General features: G+C 36.9%; 1 long non-coding RNA gene across 1 annotated transcript; it reads left to right on the top strand.

The window, feature by feature from the left end:
- Positions 1-3,421: 3,421 nt before the first annotated feature.
- Positions 3,422-14,048, top strand: LOC141627518 (uncharacterized). The gene is made up of 3 exons (XR_012537047.1): positions 3,422-4,043; positions 11,920-12,028; positions 13,854-14,048. It is a non-coding gene; the product is annotated as an uncharacterized LOC141627518 (long non-coding RNA).
- Positions 14,049-15,058: the final 1,010 nt, after the last annotated feature.

The raw sequence follows: 15,058 nt of genomic DNA, 5'->3' as shown, positions 1-15,058 counted from the left end.
CTGTGTGGTCCTGGTAAGGCACTTGGAGTGTGGGGGTGTTACAGTTGGATTGTGATTAAACTTGATATGGAAAAAGCATACGAGACCGACTAGAATGGAACTTTATTGAAGAAATTTTTAAGCAAATGGGTTTTAATTCCAAGTGGATTTCTTGGATTATGGAATGTATAAAAACGGCTTCTTTCTCAGTGTTAGTAAATAGAACACCAGGATATGTCTTTAGACCCACTCGAGATATTCGACAGGGAGACCCGGTTTCGCCGTACATATTTATTATGTGCGCCGAAGTTTTAGCAAGATCACTACAAAAAACTAGTGAACTCAGTTCTAGTGATATTGGTATTAGAATTGGAGCTGGGGTGGAGAAAATTCCATTTCTTACTTTTGTGGATGACACTATCATTTTCGCTAAAGCCTCTAATCAGAGTTGTAGAACTATTAAGTCTGTATTAGACAAATTCTGCACGATATCTGGACAGTTTATTAACTTTGACAAATCTACTTTTCAATGCACTAGAAATATTGATCGCTCTCTTCGTGAATTTTTTAGGGGTATTCTTCGTATGAACGAGGAAGCTCATTTAGGTAAGTATTTAGGATGTCCAATAATTGACAGCAGAGTGACTAAGAATACTTTTGAAAATATTATTCAATCTTCTTGCACTCAATTATCGAAATGGAAAGCGAATTCATTATCGCAGGCAGGTAGACTAGTTCTGGTAAATGCTATTTTAGCCGCAAAGGGAACTTTTTAAATGCAAAGCTTCCTCCTTCCTTCATCAATCCATAATAGATTAGATAAGATTAATCGAGACTTTCTTTGGAATAAGAATCCTTCTCAGCGCTCCCCCAGTTTGATTGGTTGGCATAAAGTTTGTTTACCGAAATCGGTTGGTGGACTGGGGATAAAATCTTCGGAAGCAGCTAATAAAGCTCTTCAAATGAAACTTTTATGGAAAATTCTTATGGATAAGGAAAGCATATGGGTAAAAGTAATTACTAAAAAATACCTGAGAAATTATTCACTCTTTGATCATAAGCCTAATTCAGTCTCTTCGTGGCAATGGCGTAAACTTATGGGTCTTCGGGCTCTATTTAGAAAAGGGTTGAAATGGCAGGTAGGGAATGGTTGCAATATTAAATTTTGGACTGATAATTGGGTTTTTTCACACCCAATTACCAGCAATATTGTTGATGAGAGTACCCGTGATCTTAATCTTTTGGTTAAAGATTTCATAACCTCTGACAAACAATGGGATGTTTGTAAATTATTCAATTTAGTAAACAACGATGTTGTCAATCACATTATTAACATTCCATTGCCACATAATGATATTCCGGATACGCTCCTTTGGGGGTTATCCGTAGATGGAAATTTTTCTACCAAAACGGCAACATGGTTAGCACAAGGTTTGTTCGATCGAAGTCTTGAAAAATGTGAATTTCACTGGATTTGGAAATTGAATATTCCTCCAAAGTTAAAATTTTTCCTTTGGAAAGCCTGTGTTGATGGCCTCCCAACGAAAGGCAGACTTCTTAAACGTCATATTAATGTTCCACCTAATTGTATTTTGTGCAACCATCATATTGAAAACAAAGATTGGTTCTGTTATCCAAGACATGAATATTAGTAGCTTTAACATTTTCTTGTGGAATTATGATAATACTACAAGTCAAAGTTTTGTTATGAAACTCAATTATCTAAAAGACTTAATTCCAAAAGTTGACTTCATTAAAATTATCTTTATTTGGTGGAATGTATGGTTTTATAAAAATGACATTATATTTAACAATGTTCATTTCAATATCAGCAAAATTATTATTTTATATAATAATAGCATTAAGATGTGGAATGAGACTAGACATAAGGATCTCAACAACCCTAAAAAAGACAAGTCAACTAGAATCGATTCTAGTAAGGAAGAAATCTGGTGGGAGAAACCTAGAAACGATTTCCTAAAGCTAAATTTTGACGGTTCGAGAATAGAAGGCAATAAAGCTTCTTTAGGATATTTTATAAGAGATTATAATGGGAAAGTCGTTGTGTTAGGAGCAAAAAAGTGCGGATCTAATAGTATTCTTGTTGCGGAAGCTCTCGCTTTAAAAGAAGGTGTCTTAACCGCTAAACACTTAGGAATCTCCAAGTTAATTGTGGAAGGTGATAATTTATGTGTTATTAACTCACTCCGTAGTATTTAACAAATTCCTTGGGAAATCTCTAGTATTATCAAGGATGTGAAATTAGACCTTTATTTGTTCGATGAAGTGATAATTAAACATTGCTTTCGTAAAGCCAACAAGGTTGTTGACTTCATGGCTTCTATTGGACATGAATGTCCAACTCTTTCGAGGTGGTTTGAAAGCCGGTGGCTTCAAGTTACCTCACTCATTCGAAAGGATGAGATAGGTTAGTCGTACTCTCGAGGATTAACCTAGTTTTCTTACCTTATCAAAAAAAAAAAAAAAAAAAAAAAAAAAAAAAAAAAAAAAACTAATCAAGCTGGCAAGTACCTCCCTGTTGCATTAATATGGAAATCAAATTCCTTATCCCACATCACGTGCCAAATTCTTATTGTTTTTTGAATTCCATCGGCAATGGGCTTTCATCCAAATTGGACCCAGTTACTCGACAATAACTAGTGTAATGCGTTGGCTTACATGGGCTTATTTGCTTGTTTATCCTTAACCTATTTAGCATAGCTCATTATACAAAAGGTGGATTGCCTTTAAATCTTTATTCGATGTGCCCAATTAAATGTCCACTTTAATATGATCACTAAAAAAATGTGTGACCACTCACTTATTCTTTTACGGTTTTATGCCGTTAATATAAAATATTACCCTCATAATGAATTAAGTGGGTTAAGAATGTAGTAAATTGTCGAAGTGGACTGGGCTATAAAATGGTTGTTTTGGGGACGATTTTGAGCATAAATAACCTTATATCAAATTCAAGTAAGTTTCATTCCGAATTAAATAAGGGCCTCATCATCGGGTGTTCAAAGGCCGGTAGACATTTTGAGGTGTCTACAAAAGCCCCCACTTTGACCGAATCTGAGTAAGACGAAGGTCAAAGTAGTCCGGTCGGGACAGATAAAGGTTAAGAAACGTACTTGGACCTCTTACATTACCTGTCTTGAGTAGCTGGAATCTGGAAAGTAGAAGTGGTCCAATAAAACTTTGTCTTGCTGATTTAGAACCTGGGATCTGGATGTAACGCCCCGTAATTTGGAACTGTTAATATATTTCGAAAATAATTTATTAATCAAATAAAATTTGATATTTAAGTATTTAAAGTAAAAATAATTCAAAGAAAAATAATTTTATTATATTTTGAAGAAAAGTATTTATTTTGATAGTTTCGAAATGTTTAAAAATAGTTTAAACCGTGTAAAATCTTTTATTTCGAAATAAGGGCATATCGGGGGGAAAATGACAATTCTTTTGAACATTGGGTAAACGAATTTGGAAATGGGTCGTATGAATACTCAATTTTCTTGTAATCTCGTGTTTAAGAACTTTAGTCTTGTCGGAATTTGCATTTGACCAACGGTTCTAATTATTATAGAAACGAGCCAAAACCGACTCGTAAAATCCCGACTAAAACCCGACTCCCTCCTTTCCTTTCTCCCTTTCCCGCGGACCAGTCCCCCTTCCTTTCTTTTTTTTTTTTTTTCTGATTTTCTTTCCTTCCTTCATCTTCTTCATTGTTCTAAATAAACCAAAACACCATTTTTATACATTTCAAGCTAAAAATCGTCACAACTTCCTCATTTCTTATCGGATTTTCACGAAATTTACATTTCCGGAATCCTCTCGTCGAGATCTACAACCTAGTATGTTTTAATTTCAGTTTTCTTGAAGTTGTTTTAAGACGAATTTTGATAAATTTCGGTATTTATACTTATATATTGTGTTTTTATTGTTTAATTAGGTGAAGAATTGGAGGACGGGTTTGGGGACTCGTATATTGTCGAGGATAGCGGCTAGTGCTTGTTAGGGTTTGGTTTTTAAGGTGCTAATTGCTCATTTTCTAGCTTAAGGTAACATATTTCGAGTTACTCGACGAAAAATCGTCACATGCTTTGATTTTTGTATGTTTTTGTGATTTTTAATTAAGTAGTTAAATTCACATGTTAAAATAATTGCATGCATGTTTAATCCATGTATTTTTGTTAGTTTTAGTTAACATATTAGTATTGGGAACGATTAATTATGTTTTAGACGGTCTTATCTTGAACAAAAATGGAAAAATGGTGGTGTAGGGGTGACGTGACGTGACCGTACAGCCTTGGGGTTGGCCCGGTTGGTCCGTTGCTTGTTTCGCGGTTTTTCGTACAATATTGGTCATTTCGGGTTAATTAATGTTAGAGTTGTATAAGTCACATATGAGTACACTTTTAAATTGAATCATACTAGTAGTAGAGATTATTCTTATATTGGTAGTTAGCATATGTTAGTATAGGTTATAAAATGAAATGGTAATAAAAAGGCTTAAAATGAATAATGTTAGTAGTAAAGATAATGAGGTTGGTAAAATTTAGCTTATATTGATAGTTATCACATGTTAGGATAGTTTATAAGATGAAATTGTAATGATTAGGCTCAAGGTAAATTTTATAGCAATAATTGCCATGTTTTGATGATTGTGCCGAAAACTGAGCCTTAGTCCCTTTGACTGATTCGATGTCAGTTGATTGAGTGATTGGTCAGCCGCAATTTAACCCGCACTGTCGTCGCAGGTGGGGTTGCGGGTAAAAATTCGGTTGGATGAAATTTTATATGAATTAGATAATCGGCCTTTTTCTTGTTTTAGGCCATTTATCAAGTTTTTGTTCACATGTATAGTTGATTGTATTTAATAGTATCTTATATTGTAGAAATGGCCCTAGATTCCCTGAAGCCTTTAATATGGTTAATATTGTTAGAATTGGAATTTGGTATTGAATACTTATTGAGGATACTGTTGGATTATCTGCTGAATAGACATTTATATAGCCTTTCACATGATAGAATGTTAGCATTTAGGTTGGTAAGTTGGACTTTTTGTCCTCTTATGGTTAAGTGGGTGTCTTACTTGTCATGTGTGGTGTGGGCTAAAGTATTCAAGCCGGGACTAGCTGGGACTAGGTCCTAGGTGAGTATTTCAGCCTTCATCATAGATAGGTCTTTATAGTCTTTGACGAGTATATGTTCACTGCTTGATAGCCTTTGTGTTCCTGACTAGTGGATTTATATCCAAGTTGGGGCATGACCTCATTACTTATTTTGATAGTAAGTGGTCAGCTTAAGTACTAGCCAACCCTTTGGTGGACTCCTTAGGGTACTCACTTTGTTTTAGAAAAATTGTGGGTCTTGGGTGCGGTGGTGTGTATCCGCATGTCTAGGTCTCAAGTGATTTTAGGCTAGGGTTGTGTTGTGTTCTGGCCATGTTTTATTAATATTAACCGCTGAGCCAAGATACCGGTTCGATTACCTTCCCTACCTCGTGGTATAGACTCGAGTTACAGAGTGACTATTGACGGTACTAAGAACTTATGCATGTCTTTGATATATTGCCCTTTCTTGTTTGATGATTCTATGAATCATAGAAGGTGAGATGCAAGCCAGCTATGGTTGATAGAGTTTGGATTACTACTTGTTATATTTTTCACATGATAGTTTAAATCAGTAAATTTAGCATTCATATGTTAGGATACTTGGAAATTAGATTAAATTTTCATATAGTTTACATGTTTCATTACATGTTACATTAATTATGACGATTCGTGGCTGGGAGGACTCGAAGTTACTCTCCACCTGAATTGTGGCTTTCGTGTTTGTATAAAATGCGATTGAGAGGTTGTTGATGCTTTGTTGGGGTCATGCAGCTAGTGAGCATAAGGAACCTTGGACCTAGTTTTGGCTATTCTTATAGTAAACCTTTTAACTTTTGGTTTTGTATATAATTTTAAGGGACATATGTCTCCCTTTTCTATTTTGGGTTTGTATCATTACATTTTCTTATCGTTAGCTATGGCATGTAAATTAGTCCGTTAGCATTGCAGGTTTTGGCACCCGCCTCTTGGGAATGTTGGAAATGTTGTGATTGGTTTAGAAAATTTTTTGAAATTACAGGTTTTTATATAGTTGGACCAATTACAAACATATCCTACCAGTTTTTCCCTAGATTTTAGGTGTTAATTATCGCGTTATATAAGGGTGTCACAGTTGGTATCAGAGCCTATTGCTCCCGACGCACGTTTGTGCACCCCACTTAAAAACACTTGACCTTTAAATAATAAACTTGAGAGATGGGTAGGATGGGTAGATTTAGGATTTTATGTGGTAGTCTATTTGTGATTGCTAATTGTTAGGTACTAATTAATTTTCTCTTTTGTAAGATGGCTCCGCCAAGAAGGGACATTGATGATGCTATCTTATTAGTTCTTACTCAAATTCTCCAAAATCAACAAAATCAACAGAATCAACAAGCTCCTCCTCCTCCTCCGCTTGCTGAGGGTACTCCAGGCACCTATACTTGGGTGGCTAACCAATTAACCCGAATCAACACTCCCACTTATGGTGGAGAGATTGATCCATTTGCTCTTACGGTGGTTTTTGGAGTTGGAGAAAAGCTTTACATTGTATGATGTCAAGGAGGAACATAAAGTGAAGCTAGCCTCTCACTTCCTAGTTCGAGAAGCAGATCGGTGGTGGTCCATGACTGGGCCTACCGTTTCAGCTGAACCAGGATTTGATTGGGAACGTTTCAAGGAGTTAGTGGAGGCCCGATTCTATCCGGAAGAACTGAAACAGCAGAAGTTGAAGGGATTCATGGAGTTGAAGCAAGGAAGCCTTCCTGTTCAGACCTTCACCGATAAATTCAATGAGTTGGCTCATTATGCCACTAGATTGGTGAAGGATGACAATGAAAAAGCTTTCTTTTATCTTGAAAAACTCTCTCCTAAGATCAAAAGCATGGTCCGTCGGGATTCCACTAGCTTTGTTTCAATTTATAATGATGCTTTATGGGCTGAAAATTCATTGAAAGAGATTGAAATTGAAGCTCGTGCAACTAGTTCTAATCTTGGCAAGAGGCCTTTATATCCATCTTCTAGGCCCTTTACTCCTTCACCTAGGTTCATCTCTTCTCCCTCTGACTCAAACAAAAGGAGATTTGTTTCTAATGTGCAAGCTAACCGGGGTGGTCAATCTTCAGCATTTAATGACAATAAAGGTACTAAAGACCGAGTGTGCTATAACTGCAAGAAACCAGCACACCCTGGTAAGTGCTTTGTTGATCCTATTATATGCTTTTCTTGTAACAAACCGGGCCATAAGGCCAATGTTTGCCCGGAGAGGAAGGTGACGGCTCCTACTACTCCTGTCGTCCCAGTGAGGCCAGTGAGGCCGAAGGGCCGTATCTTTGTTATGAGCCGAGCAGAAGCTGAGGCACATCCTGATATCATTACTGGTACATTTTCTATTTTTGATGTTCCTTGTTTGGTACTATTTGATACGGGTGCTTCTTTATCTTTTATTTCAATAAAACTCTCCAATAAATTATCACTTGAATCATCACAAGAAGAAAGCACATCTATATCCTTACCCTCTGGTGATGTCTTTTCCTGTTCTAAAATCTATCCGGAAGTCCCTATTTCTATTATGGGATCTATATTTCCAGCAAATCTTTTCCAATTTCCACTTGAAGAATTTGATGTCATTTTGGGCATGGATTGGTTACATACTTATCATGCTCGATTTGAATGTCGAGACCAGAAAATAATTCTTACAAGCCCTTCAGGTCACCGTGTGTCTTATCAAATGGTAAAAAGACAAACCGGTACTAAACTAATTTCTGCTATGAAGTTTGTCAATGCGATGAAAAAGAGTCATCAAGCCTTTTTGTGTATGGTGACTACTTCTGATTCTTCTTCTCTACCTCCTAAAGAGAACATTCCTGTAGTATGTGAATTTCCCGATGTTTTTCCTGATGAGCTACCGGGAATTCCTCCTGAAAGGGAAGTTGAATTTGCTATTGATCTTATTCCTGGTACCGGCCCTATTGCTAAAGCTCCTTATAGGCTGGCATCTCGAAATGAAAGAGTCAAGACTCATTTGGATGATTTGATTGTCAAAGGTTTTATCCGACCTAGCTCTTCACCTTGGGGTGCTCCTGTTCTCTTTGTAAGAAAGAAGGATGGATCTATGCGATTATGCATAGATTATCGTGAACTTAACCGAGTTACTATCAAGAATAAATATCCTCTTCCTAGAATTGATGATCTTTTCGACCAACTCCGTGGTGCTTCTACTTTTTCTAAAATTGATCTTCGTTCGGGCTATCATCAAATTCCAGTCCGAGAAGCTGATGTTCTTAAAACCGCCTTGATGACGAGATATGGTCATTTCGAGTTTACGGTGATGCCATTCGGTTTGACCAATGCTCCAATTTGTATTCATGGATCAGATGAACCGTACTTTCAGAGAACACCTTGACAAATGCGTTGTAGTGTTCATTGATGACATTTTGATCTATTCTAAATCTGAAGAAGAACATGTCCAGCACCTTCGTGCTATTTTGGAGATTTTGCGCCATGAAAAATGGTATGCTAAATTCTCTAAATGTGAATTCTGGTTACCTAAAGTGACCTTCCTTGGGCACGTCATTTCAAAAGAGGGCGTTATGGTAGATCCTGCCAAAATTGAAGCCGTTGTTGGTTGGAAAAGTCCAACCAATGTTTCGGAAATCCGTAGTTTCCTTGGCTTGGCGGGTTACTATCGGCGATTTGTGAAGGATTTCTCAAAGATTGCTAGGCCGATGACTCGATTCTTTGAAGAAAGAGTCTAAATTTGTGTGGTCTGAAGAGTGTGAAAATGCCTTCCAGGAATTGAAAAAGAGGTTGACTACCGCTCCGGTGTTGACCTTACCTGAAGAAGGAGTGGACTTTGATGTTTACTGTGATGCTTCTAAGCATGGTATAGGTTGTGTCTTGATGCAAAAGAGGAAAGTAATTGCTTATGCCTCTCGACAGCTTAGAGTTCATGAAGTTAACTACCCGACTCATGATCTTGAATTAGCTGCGGTGGTGCATGCCTTGAAGATTTGGAGACACTACCTCATTGGAGTCCATTGCAATATCTACACCGACCACAAGAGCCTGAAATATCTCTTTACCCAAAAAGAGCTGAACATGAGACAAAGAAGATGGTTAGAATTGGTGAATGACTATGACGCCAATCTAATTTATCACGAAGGAAAAGCTAATGTGGTGGCTGATGCTCTTAGCAGAAAATCCTGTCATTCTTTAAATTCTTTTCGGGACTTACCTCCTAAACTTGCTTTAGAACTTCAAAAATTGGGAGTAAGCCTTGTAAAAAGGGGCTCTCATCATCTTGATGCCATGTCAGCTGAACCTGACTTCCACCGTGAGATCCGTACTTGCCTTCCTAATGATCCTACTTTCATATCTATTCGAGCTAAAATTCAACTTGGACAAGCTAAGGATTGTAAGATTGATGATGGTGGGTATCTTCGTTATCATGGTAGAATCTATGTTCCGAATGCAGCCGATTTGAGAAGGAGAATTCTTGATGAAGCACACCTCTCTCCTTACTCCATTCATCCGGGAGGTACCAAAATGTACAAAGATTTGAGATTGCAATTCTGGTGGCCTAGAATGAAAGTTGAAGTTATGGAGTATGTCAGTAAATGCCTCACTTGCCAGAAAGTAAAGATTGAGCATCAAAAGCCCGGGGGTTTGCTTCAACCCTTGGATGTTCCTCTTTGGAAATGGGAGTCTATATCCATGGATTTTGTGATGGCTTTACCCAGGACTTCCACTGGGAAGAATGCTGTTTGGGTGGTTGTGGGCCGATTGACTAAGTGTGCTCGGTTTATTCCCATCAAAGAGACCTGGAGTTTAGAAGTTCTAGCTGGTGCCTATGTGAATGAAGTAGTACGCTATCATGGGGTTCCTAAAGATATAGTTTCAGATCGAGACCCTCGATTTTGTTCTCGTTTCTGGACTGCATTACAAGAGGCCTTGGGTAGTAAACTATTGATGAGCACTGCTTTTCACGCCGCCACTGATGGTCAAACTGAGAGAACAATTCAAACTTTAGAGGATCTTCTTCGTGCCTGTGCTTTAGATTTCCAAACTTCTTGGGAGAAATGTTTACCTCTGGTTGAGTTTTCTTACAATAACAGCTATCAAGCTTCCATTAAAATGGCACCATATGAAGCTCTGTATGGTAGAAAATGCCGTACTCCAGTCTGTTAGGATCAAACCCAAAATGTTCCGATGTTAGGACCTGATTTGGTGACCGAGTCCATTGAACAAGTTAAGATCATTCGGGAGCGGATGAAAGCCGCTCAGGACCGTCAAAAATCATATGCTGATGTCCGTCGTCGACCACTTTCCTTTGAGGTTGATGATCAAGTATTCCTTAAAGTGTCACCTGTGAAAGGGGTGAAACGGTTTGGCGTTAAAGGGAAGTTGAGCCATAAATATATTGGACCTTTTCGGGTGATTGAAAAGATTGGTCCTGCTGCTTACCGTTTAGAATTGCCCCCAAATCTGAGCAAGGTTCACAATGTCTTCCATGTTTCTCAGTTGAGGAAGTACATTAGTGACCCTAGCCATATCATCCATGAAGAGATTCTTGAATTGGAGCCTAACTTGGTGGTTGAAGAAAGGCCAATTCGGATTCTTGAAAAAACCAACAAGCAACTTAGGAGCAAAGTTGTACCTCTAGTCCGAGTTCTTTGGCGTTGTGGAAATGTCGAAGAAGAGACTTGGGAAACTGAAGCTTCTATGTTAGCTAAATATCCTGAATTATTCTCGTAAGGTATTCCTTTTCTTACTCTTTTTCCGCGTTACTAAGCCGTATTTAATCATAATTAGTAAAGATATTATTCTTATTATGGAATTTTAAACTAAAAGTTTGAAAATGCTTTTATGATTTTCAATGGTTTTAACATTAGTGAATGTTAAATCTCGTTGTTGGAGACGTCCCAATAATGGGTTTTCTCATTTATTGGTGTAGAAATATTTTTATATCTTGATATGAATGTGGATGTTCTTGTCTGATCAACGAGAGTATCACCGTTTCATTGAAAAGATACCTATATTTTCTTATAATTATATTATTAAGATATTGTATACTATAATTTATCCTTCTGAGTTTCGAGGACGAAACTTTTTAAAAGGAGGGGTGATTGTAACGCCCCGTAATTTCGGACTGTTAATATATTTCGAAAATAATTTATTAATCAAATAAAATTTGATATTTAAGTATTTAAAGTAAAAATAATTCAAAGAAATATAATTTTATTATATTTTGAAGAAAAGTATTTATTTTGATAGTTTCGAAATGTTTAAAAATAGTTTAAACCGTGTAAAATCTTTTATTTCGAAATAAGGGCATATCGGGGGGAAAATGACAATTCTTTTGAACATTGGGTAAACGAATTTGGAAATGGGTCGTATGAATACTCAATTTTCTTGTAATCTCGTGTTTAAGAACTTTAGTCTTGTCGGAATTTGCATTTGACCAACGGTTCTAATTATTATAGAAACGAGCCAAAACCGACTCGTAAAATCCCGACTAAAACCCGACTCCCTCCTTTCCTTTCTCCCTTTCCCGCGGACCAGTCCCCCTTCCTTTCTTTTTTTTCTGATTTTCTTTCCTTCCTTCATCTTCTTCATTGTTCTAAATAAACCAAAACACCATTTTTATACATTTCAAGCTAAAAATCGTCACAGCTTCCTCATTTCTTATCGGATTTTCACGAAATTTACATTTCCGGAATCCTCTCGTCGAGATCTACAACCTAGTATGTTTTAATTTCAGTTTTCTTGAAGTTTTTTTAAGACGAATTTTGATAAATTTCGGTATTTATACTTATATATTGTGTTTTTATTGTTTAATTAGGTGAAGAATTGGAGGACGGGTTTGGGGACTCGTATATTGTCGAGGATAGCGGCTAGTGCTTGTTAGGGTTTGGTTTTTAAGGTGCTAATTGCTCATTTTCTAGCTTAAGGTAACATATTTCGAGTTACTCGACGAAAAATCGTCACATGCTTTGATTTTTGTATGTTTTTGTGATTTTTAATTAAGTAGTTAAATTCACATGTTAAAATAATTGCATGCATGTTTAATCCATGTATTTTTGTTAGTTTTAGTTAACATATTAGTATTGGGAACGATTAATTATGTTTGAGACGGTCTTATCCGAACAAAAATGGAAAAATGGTGGTGTAGGGGGTGACGGCCAATGACAGCGGCCCAAGAGCCCACGGCAGGCCCACGGCAGGCCTTGGGGTTGGCCCGGGTTGGTCCGTTGCTTGTTTCGCGGTTTTTCGTACAATATTGGTCATTTCGGGTTAATTAATGTTAGAGTTGTATAAGTCACATATGAGTACACTTTTAAATTGAATCATACTAGTAGTAGAGATTATTCTTATATTGGTAGTTAGCATATGTTAGTATAGGTTATAAAATGAAATGGTAATAAAAAGGCTTAAAATGAATAATGTTAGTAGTAAAGATAATGAGGTTGGTAAAATTTAGCTTATATTGATAGTTATCACATGTTAGGATAGTTTATAAGATGAAATTGTAATGATTAGGCTCAAGGTAAATTTTATAGCAATAATTGCCATGTTTTGATGATTGTGCCAAAATCGAGCCTTAGTCCCTTTGTCGATTCGATGTCGATTGATTGAGTGATTGGTCACCGCAATTTAACCCGCACTGTCGCGGGGTGGGGTTGCGGGTAAAAATTCGGTTGGATGAAATTTTATATGAATTAGATAATCGGCCTTTTTCTTGTTTTAGGCCATTTATCAAGTTTTTGTTCACATGTATAGTTGATTGTATTTAATAGTATCTTATATTGTAGAAATGGCCCTAGATTCCCTGAAGCCTTTAATATGGTTAATATTGTTAGAATTGGAAATTGGTATTGAATACTTATTGAGGATATCTTTGTTGGATTATCTATTTGAATAGACATTTATATAGCCTTTCACATGATAGAATGTTAGCATTTAGGTTGGTAAGTTGGACTTTTTGTCCTCTTATGGTTAAGTGGGTGTCTTACTTGTCATGTGTGGTGTGGGCTAAAGTATTCAAGCTGGGACTAGCTGGGACTAGGTCCTAGGTGAGTATTTCGGCCTTCATCATAGATAGGTCTTTATAGTCTTTGACGAGTATATGTTCACTGCTTGATAGCCTTTGTGTTCCTGACTAGTGGATTTATATCCAAGTTGGGGCATGACCTCATTACTTATTTTGATAGTAAGTGGTCAGCTTAAGTACTAGCCAACCCTTTGGTGGACTCCTTAGGGTACTCACTTTGTTTTAGAAAAATTGTGGGTCTTGGGTGCGGTGGTGTGTATCCGCATGTCTAGGTCTGCGCAGATTTTAGGCTAGGGTTGTGTTGTGTCTTGGCCATGTTTTATTAATATTAACCGCTGAGCCAAGATACCGGTTCGATTACCTTCCCTACCTCGTGGTATAGACTCGAGTTACAGAGTGACTATTGACGGTACTAAGAACTTATGCCTGTCTTTGATATATTGCCCTTTCTTGTTTGATGATTCTATGAATCATAGAAGGTGAGATGCAAGCCGGCTATGGTTGATAGTGTTTGGATTACTACTTGTTATATTTTTCACATGATAGTTTAAATCAGTCAATTTAGCATTCATATGTTAGGATACTTGGAAATTAGATTAAATTTTCATATAGTTTACATGTTTCATTACATGTTACATTAATTATGACGATTCGTGGCTGGGAGGACTCGAAGTTACTCCCCACTGAATTGTGGCTTTCGTGTTTGTATAAAATGCGATTGACAGGTTGTTGATGCTTTGTTGGGGTCACAGACGAGCTAGTGAGCATAAGGAACTTTGGACCTAGTTTTGGCTATTCTTATAGTAAACCTTTTAACTTTTGGTTTTGTATATAATTTTAAGGGACATATGTCTCCCTTTTCTATTTTGGGTTTGTATCATTACATTTTCTTATCGTTAGCTATGGCATGTAAATTAGTCTGTTAGCATTGCAGGTTTTGGCACCCGCCTCTTGGGAATGTTGGAAATGTTGTGATTGGTTTAGAAATTTTTTTGAAATTACAGGTTTTTATATAGTTGGACCAATTACAAACATATCCTACCAGTTTTTCCCTAGATTTTAGGTGTTAATTATCGCGTTATATAAGGGTGTCACACTGGAACTAGTAAAACTTTGTTTTACCAATGTGAAAGTGAAGTGGGATAACAAAACTTTGTTTCGTTGGTCCATCTGGAATGGCTGGTTGAATATAGAGATCATAAAACTTTGTTTTATGACTTGACTGGAAGCTGGCATGGCAAAACTTTGTTTCGCCGGATTGAATTGTCGTGGTGAAACTTTGTTTCACCGGTCTCGAAACTGGTATAACGAAACTTTGTTCCGCTAGTCTGGAATTTGATATAGCCAAACTTTGTTTAGCTGTTCTGGAATCTGGTAAAGCAAAACTTTGTTTTGCTGCTGGTCTGGAATCTGGTATAGCCAAACTTTGTTCAGCTAGTCTGGAATCTGGTTAAGCAAAACTTTGTTTCACTTAAGAGTGAACCTGCAAAAAACTGATTTCACAAGCTCGGATGCGTATTAGGGCCCGCGACCAAGGAATTCAAAATTTTATTATGAAAAGGGATTAGAATGTAAAATTTGATTTTACAAACTAGGATTTGCAAAATTTTATTTCACAAAAAGGCAAGTTCAAAAAATTTTATTTTAAGAACTCATGTCAGAGCCTGCCGACCAATTGATTTGAAAAATTGCAAAATTTTATTTCGCAAAATGGATTTGCGAACTGGCAAAATTTTATTTCGTTAAAATAGAGAGGTGTAAAATTTTATTTTACAATAGCGAGTTTAAAACCGAGTAAGACACATGATGGTATGAGTCTTAACCTCGAAAGTGCACGTATCAGTGCACTAGTAAGGGTCGAACACGAGGAGCAAAATGAGACTACTAATCGTTCGGTCCAATAGTTTAGCTAAGTCAAAATATAGCAAAG

The sequence above is a fragment of the Silene latifolia genome, chromosome Y, assembly GCF_048544455.1.
Source record: "Silene latifolia isolate original U9 population chromosome Y, ASM4854445v1, whole genome shotgun sequence".
Lineage (NCBI taxonomy): Eukaryota > Viridiplantae > Streptophyta > Magnoliopsida > Caryophyllales > Caryophyllaceae > Silene > Silene latifolia.
Note: the sequence above shows the minus strand (reverse complement) of the source record. Positions and strands in the feature narration are given on the sequence as shown.